Raw genomic sequence first — 7,337 nt, forward strand, 5'->3', positions numbered from 1 at the left:
GATGTGGAATGAAGAGTCATGACAAAGACCCAAAAACTACCCACCACCCATGGGTACAGGAACTATATGGAATTTAATTTGGAGTTTTAAGTTTTTTTGTCAGAAAGCTATACAGAATTAGGCAGGATTCCCTCTGAAATGTCTGACCGTTATTGTGGTTTGTGTAACTTCTACATTTGAGTTCACTTGCAATGCATGATTCATCTTAGTTCCTTCCTGGTGTTCTACTCTTGTGAGGAGACTCTCAGCCACCTCGTCTGCATCAGTTTACGAACAGAAGTACACTTAACCTTCAAATAATTTGTGAGTAATTCAATGATATTCAGTGGTCAGGTCTCTAATCTGTTACTTTACAAATGGACTAGTGTGGGAGTTACTCAATATTCATAATAATTGCTGCAAAACCATTAATTAGTATTTTCAATTTTTATTTGCATGTTTTGTGAAAGATCAAGTGAATGAGGTTGTGGAGGGGGTGGAGAGATTAACCAGAGATGAGGATCTCCAGTTCTGTGGAAGAACAATATTAGCTTTGTTTTTCTTACAGTAGAAGTTAACTCTAGCAGCTACCTGCTGCATTCTGTTGTCACCAACCCCACCGTTCTTCCTGGCAGAAATCTGAGCCTGAAACAGATAAGTTGCATCCTTTGGTTCTGTAAAGACTTTAAGCTCAGCACTGGTTCCCAGTGTCTCTTCTCCTGTAATGTTCCCTGATATGAAAGCACATTGATGAAACAGGATCTAAACATGAATAACGAGTCCTTTTCATGAGCATCTGTTACGAGGTGAGAAAGAGATTGGATTCCATGACTTCTTAAAGGATAATGGTGGTGTGTAAAAGAATTTGGTAATTGGTTTACTATTGTCACAAGTATGGAGATTCAGTGAAAAGCTTTGTTTATAGACAATCCAGACAGACCATTCCATATATAAATACAACAAGGCAGTACATACAGTGGGGAAGAAAAGAATACAGGATCTAGTGTGATGGTTGCAATGAGGTAACTTGAGAGATCATATGACAGATCTGTTTCTGAGTTTTACAACAGGTAGAACATGTCTTTGAGCCTGGTCTCAGGGTACATGTTCTCAAGCTTTGTACCTCCTCTCCCATGTGAGTGAGGAGAAGGGAGAACGACAGAGGTGTGGGAGGGGTCAATGGTGAAAATGTATTCAACCTCAGTCGTACTTATCAGTGTCGTCTATTACCTTGACTGTCCTAAAGCCTGTTGGAGCAATTCAAAAATCAATGCTGGAGTCGGACCAATAGATGGCCCAATGGATAGATGGCTCATTTCAGAGTTCAACCTAACTGATGGATCAGGAGAATGACCCAGAATTCTTTCTGGCCTGTTCAACCTGACTTACAGATTCAGGCTAATATACAGTATATTGTAACAGAGCTCAGTATACATGTGTGATGTTTCTCTAACACAACGTTATCAGAAATGACTCCACAGTTTAAGACAGGGTTATTGCCAGAGCGGTGGGCAGAGGATAGTGTCGGGCACTTAATAAATTTTCAGTGGCAGTTCATTGATCTGCTTCTTCCCTCATTGAAAACTGTCCCGATCCTGTGGCTTCAGGAAAACAACATATTCTGGTTTCAGTTTTAGCCAAGGAATGTTCATTAGTAGCAGAACGTTAATTTTGCACCCGGCATCTGATTTCCTACAAAGCTGCATCTAGCTTAAAAACATTCGAATTGTCATTCAGTGTCACTGACTGAGTACTGAAGGCATTGATTCACGAGAGCTCAGTGTTTTGAGCAGGGGTCAATCAGCAATCGGGATTGATTGACAAGAACAAATTAAAATAAGGCAGGGGCAAGTGGAGTGGTCAATGCTGGAGTAGCCTTTGTGTGAGTGGACAGTGTTAGAGTGGGGATTTTTGAGGCTTTAGCTCTTTGAGGCTTTATTGAGTGAAGGTAAAAAAACTTGTATGTAGATTTTACCACCCAGTTTATTTATTGTGTTTATTTCATTATGTTTGCACATTTAGAACAGTAGGGATACCAGGCAGGATAGTTGAATGCTCCTCTTGCACAAAGTGGGAAGCCAGGGAGATCTCCAGTGTCCCTGACACTACACCTGCAAGAAGTACATCCAGCTGCAGATTCTAACTGTCCACATTAAGGAGTTGGATCTGGATGAATTCTGGATCATTTTTGGAGACTGAGGGGGTGATAATTGGGACATACTCGTAGATCGAGGGACGACTGCGTAAGCAGTGAATGTCAGTGACTTAGTCCGGCGCAAAATTTAAAAGGAGACAACTCTACAGAGCGGTAGTGAGAGTAGTGGAAGACAGAGTAGGAGGGCTTTGGTTCAGCAGAGCTTCGGCGATAACAGGTCGAAGTGAGGTCAGTTACTTGTGAGGAATAGAAACAGGAAGTATGTCTGTGAGACCCGTGTTCTGTACTGGGTGTCAGATGTGGGAAGTCCGGGAGACTCCCAGCCTCCCGGACGGCCACATCTGCGCCAGGTGCATTCAGCTGCAGCTCCTTAGGGACTGGGTGCGGGAACTGGAGATGCAGCTCGATGACCTTCGTCTGGTCAGGGAAAGTGAGGAGGTGATAGAGAGGAGCTAAAGGCAAGTAGACACACCGGGACTTTAGAGCACAGATAAGTGGGTAACAGTCAGAAGAGGAAAGGGCAAGAGGCAGAAACTAAAGAGGACCCCAGTGGCTGTCCCCCTTAACAATAAGTACCCCGGTTTGAGTACTGTTGGGGGGACGGCCTACCTTGGGGAAGCAACAGTGGCCATGCCTCTGGCACAGAGTCGATCCTGTGGCTCAGAAGGGTAGGGAAAGGAAGAGGATGGCAGCAGTGATAGGGGACTCTATAGTTAGGGGGTCAGACAGGTGATTCTGTGGATGCAGGAAAGAAATGCGGATGGTAGTTTGCCTCCCAGGTGCTGGGGTCCGGGATGTTTCTGATCATGTCCACAACATCCTGAAGTGGGAAGGAGAACAGCCAGAGGTTGTGGTACATATTGGTACCAACAACATATGTAGGAAAAGGGAGGAGGTCCTGAAAACAGGCTACCTGGAGCTGGGAAGGAAGTTGAGAAGCAGGACCTCAAAGATAGTAATCTTGGGATTACTGCCTGTGCCACGCGACAGTGAGTATAGGAATAGAGTGAGGTGGAGGATAAATACGTGGCTGAGGGATTGGAGCAGGGGGCAGGGATTCAGATTTCTGAACCATTGGGACCTCTTTTGGTGCAGGAGTGACCTGTACAAAAAGAATGAGTTGCACTTGAATCCACGGGGGACCAATATCCTGTCAGGGAGGTTTGCTAAGGCTACTGGGGAGAGTTGAAACTAGAATTGCTGGGGGGTTGGGGGTGGGAACCAAACTGAAGAGACGGAGAAAGAGGAGGTTGGCTCACAAATAGAGAAACCATGGAGACGGTGTGAGAGGGAGGATAGGCAGGCAATAGAGACCGATGGTTTGAGATGTGTCTATTTTAATGCAAGAAGCATCATGAACAAAGTGAATGAGCTTAGAGCATAGATCAGTACTTGGAGCTATGATGTTGTGGCCATTACAGAGACTTGGATGGTTCAGGGGCAGGAATGGTTACTTAGAGTTCCAGGCTATAGATGTTCAGAAAGGACAGGGAGGGAGGCAAAAGAGATGGTGTCATGGATGCAGAAAAGGAGGAAGTCATGGAGGGATTGTCTACAGAGTCTCTGTAGGTGGAAGTTAGAAAGAGGAAGGGGTCAATAACTCTACTGAGTGTTGTATATAGACCACCCAATAGTAACAGGGACATAAAGGAGCAGATAGGGAGACAGATTCTGGAAAGGTGAAATAATACCAGGGTTGTCATGTTGGGAGGTTTTAATTTCCCAAATATTGATTGGCATCTCTCTAGAGAAAGGGGATTAGATGGGGTAGGTGTGTTCAGGGAGGTTCCTGACACAATATGTAGATAAGCCTGCAAGAGGAGAGGCTGTACTTGATCTGGTATTGGGAAATGAACCTGATCAGGTGTCAGGTCTCTCAGTGGGAGAGCATTTTGGAAATAGTGATCACAATTCTATCTCCTTTACCATAGGATTGGAGAGAGACAGGAACAGACAAGTTAGGAAAACGTTTAATTGGAGTAAGGGGAAATACGATGCTATTGGGCAGGAACTTGGAAGCACAAATGGGGAACAGATGTTCTCAGGGAAATGTATGGAAGAAATGTGGCAAATGTTCAGAGGATATTTGTGTGGAGTTCTGCATAAGTACAATCCAATGAGACATGGAAAAGATGGTAGGGTACAGGAACCGTGGTGCACAAAGGCTATTGAAAATCTAGTCAAGAAGACAAGAAAAGCTTACGAAAGGTTCAAAAATATAGGTAATGATAGAGATCTAGATTATAAGGCTAGCAGGAAAGAGCTTAAGAATGAAGTTAGGAGAGCCAGAGGGGCCATGAGAAGGCCTTGGTGAGCAGGATTAAAGAAAACCCCAAGACATTTTACAAGTATGTGAAGAGAAAGAGGATAAGACGTGAGAGAATAGGACCAATCTTGTGTGACAGTGGAAAAGTGTGTATGGAACCAGAGGAGATAGCAGAGATACTTAATGAATACTTTGTTTCAGTATTCACTACAGAAAAGGATCTTGGCAATTGTAGGGATGATTTACAGCAGATTGAAAAGCTTGAGCATATAGACATTAAGAAAATAGATGGGCTGGAGCTTTTGGAAAGCACAGGTTGGCTAAGTCTCTGGGACCAGACGAGCTGTACCCCAGGCAACTGTGGCAGGCGATGAGGAGATTTTTGAGCCCCTGGCAATCATCAATGGGGACAGGAGAGATTCCGGAGGATTGGAGGGTTGCAGATGTTGTTCCCTTATTCAAAAAATGAAGTAGAGATAGCCCAGTGAGTCTTACTTCAGTGGTTGGTAAGTTGATGGAGAAGATCCTGAGAGGCTGGATTTATGAACATTTGGAAAGGCATAATATGATTAGGAATATTTTTTAGCAAGGCACTTGATAAGGCACCCAATGCAAGGCTTATTGGGAAAGTAAGGAAGCAATAAGCCAAGGGGACTTTGCTTTGTGGATCCTGAACTGGCTTGCCCACAGAAGGCAAAGAGTGGTTGTAGACGGGTCATATTCTGCAAGGAGGCCAGTGACCAGTGGTGTGCCTCGGAGATCTGTTCTGGAACCCTTCTCCTCGTGATTTTTATGAATGACCTGGACGAGGAAGTGGAGGGATGGGTTAGTAAATTTGCTAATGACACAAAGTTGGAGGTGTTGTGGATAGTCTGGAGGGCTGTCAAAGGTTACAGCGGGACATTGATAGGATGCAAAACTGGGCTGAGCAGTGGCAGATGGAGTTCAACTCATATAAGTGTGAGGTGGTTTCATGTTGGTAGGTTAAATATGATGACAGAATATAGTATTAATGGGAAGACTCTTGGCAGTGTGGAGGCTCAGAAGGATCTTAAGGTCCGAATCTATAGGACACTCAAAGCTGCTGCGCAGGTTGACTCTTTAGTTAAGAAGGCATACGTTGTATTGGCCTTCATCAGCCATGGGATTGTGTTTAAGACCCAAGAGGTAATGTTACAGCTATCTAGGACTCTGGTCAGGCCCCACTTGGAGTACTGTGCTCAGTTCTGGTCACCTCACTACAGGAAGGATGTGGAAACTATAGAAAGGGTGCAGAGAAGATTTACAAGGATGTAGCCTGGATTGGGGAGCATGCTTTATGAGAATAGGTTGAGTGAACTCAGCTTTTTCTCCTTGGAGCGATGGAGGATGAGAGGTGACATGATAGAGGTGTATAAGATGATGAGAGGCACTGATCATATGGATAGTCAGAGGCTCTTTTCCAGGGCTGAAATGGCTGAAATGACAGGGTACAGTTTTAAGGTGCTTGGGAGTAGGTACAGAGGAGATGTCAGGGGTAAGTTTTTTACACAGAGAGTAGTGAGTGTGTGGAATGGGCTGCCGGAAACGGTGGTGGAGGTGGATATGATAGGATATTTTAAGAGACTCCTGGACAGGTACATGGAGCTTCGAAAAATAGAGGGCTATGGCTAACCTTAGGTAATTTCTACGTAAGTACATGTTTGGCACAGCATTGTGGGCTGAAGGGCCTGTATTGTGCTGTAGGTTTTCTATGTTTCTATGTTTCTATACGTGGAAGTAGTTACACGCAATGTGCAGGACACAGGAAACAAGTTGACATTCAGGAAGGGGAAAGAGGTTAACAGTCAGTGCAGAGTACACCTGTGGGTGAGAACGAGATGCCCAGATGGTAGGTTGTCTCCTCGATGCAATGATCCAGGATAACTCGGACCGAGTCCTCAGCATTCTTCAGTTGGAGGGAGAACACCCAGAGGTCATGGTCCGTGGAGGTACCAATGACATAGGTAGGAAGAGTGACGAGGGCTAAGTTAAACGGCAGGACCCCCAGGGTTGTGATTGGTTGTGATTGCTACCTGTGCCACATGCTAATCAGGCCAGAAATAGGAAGAATGTACAGTGGCTAAGGAGTTAGTGCAAGAGGGAGGCTGTCAGATTTTTAGATCATTGGGCTCTCATCCAGGGAACATAGTAACCATACAGAAGAGAAGGTTTGCACCTGAACTGGAATGGACTAATATCCTAGCGGGAAGGTTTGCTAGTTCTGCACGATGGGGTTTAAACTAGAGGTCCAGGCAGATGGGAACCAGAGTGCCAGAACAGATAGTGGAGAGGTCGTGGAGACAGATGCTGGTATGACCTCAGACAAAGTGAGGAATCAAAAGTTTGAGCATACTGTTACTAATATCCTGAGCTGTGTATATTTCAATGCAAGAAGTATCACAGGAGAGGCAGACAAGCCCAAGGAATGGAGCAACTGCTGGAATTGTGATGCTGTAGCCATTCGTGAGGCTTGGCTGCAGGAGGGGCAGGACCAGCAGCTCAATATCCTGCTATTCTGGAGCTCTGTTGTTTTGGATGTGACCGAGAGGGAGGGATGAAAGGAGGAGGGGTGGCGTTACTAGTCAGCAAAAATACTACCACAGTGCTCAGTCATGACAGACTGCAGAACTCGTCAATTGAGGCATTATGGGTGGAGATGAGGAATAAGAAACATATAACCACATTAGCAGGGTTATATTATAGACCACCCACAGTCCATGGGATTTAGAGGAAGAAATTTATAGCGAGATTGCAGTCTGTTGCAAGAGATATAAGATTGTTACAGTAGGTGATTTTAATTTTCCAATTGCTGACTGGAACTCCTAAACTGTAAAAGAACTAGATGAGATAGAATTTGTCAAATGTGTCCGAGGCAGGTGTCCAAGATAGGGCAGGTGACAGAAGTTTGTGTAGGGG

General features: G+C 44.8%; 1 protein-coding gene across 1 annotated transcript in view; it reads left to right on the forward strand.

The window, feature by feature from the left end:
• The first annotated feature begins 225 nt into the window (after positions 1–225).
• LOC140210465 (adhesion G-protein coupled receptor G1-like) overlaps positions 226–7,337 on the forward strand; it is a 40,289-nt gene continuing 33,177 nt past the window's right edge. The window contains exon 1 of the mRNA XM_072279439.1: positions 226–303. The gene's annotated coding sequence lies outside the window, so the exon portion shown is untranslated. The remainder of the gene's footprint in view (positions 304–7,337) is intronic.

Source organism: Mobula birostris, chromosome 15, assembly GCF_030028105.1.
Source record: "Mobula birostris isolate sMobBir1 chromosome 15, sMobBir1.hap1, whole genome shotgun sequence".
NCBI lineage: Eukaryota > Metazoa > Chordata > Chondrichthyes > Myliobatiformes > Myliobatidae > Mobula > Mobula birostris.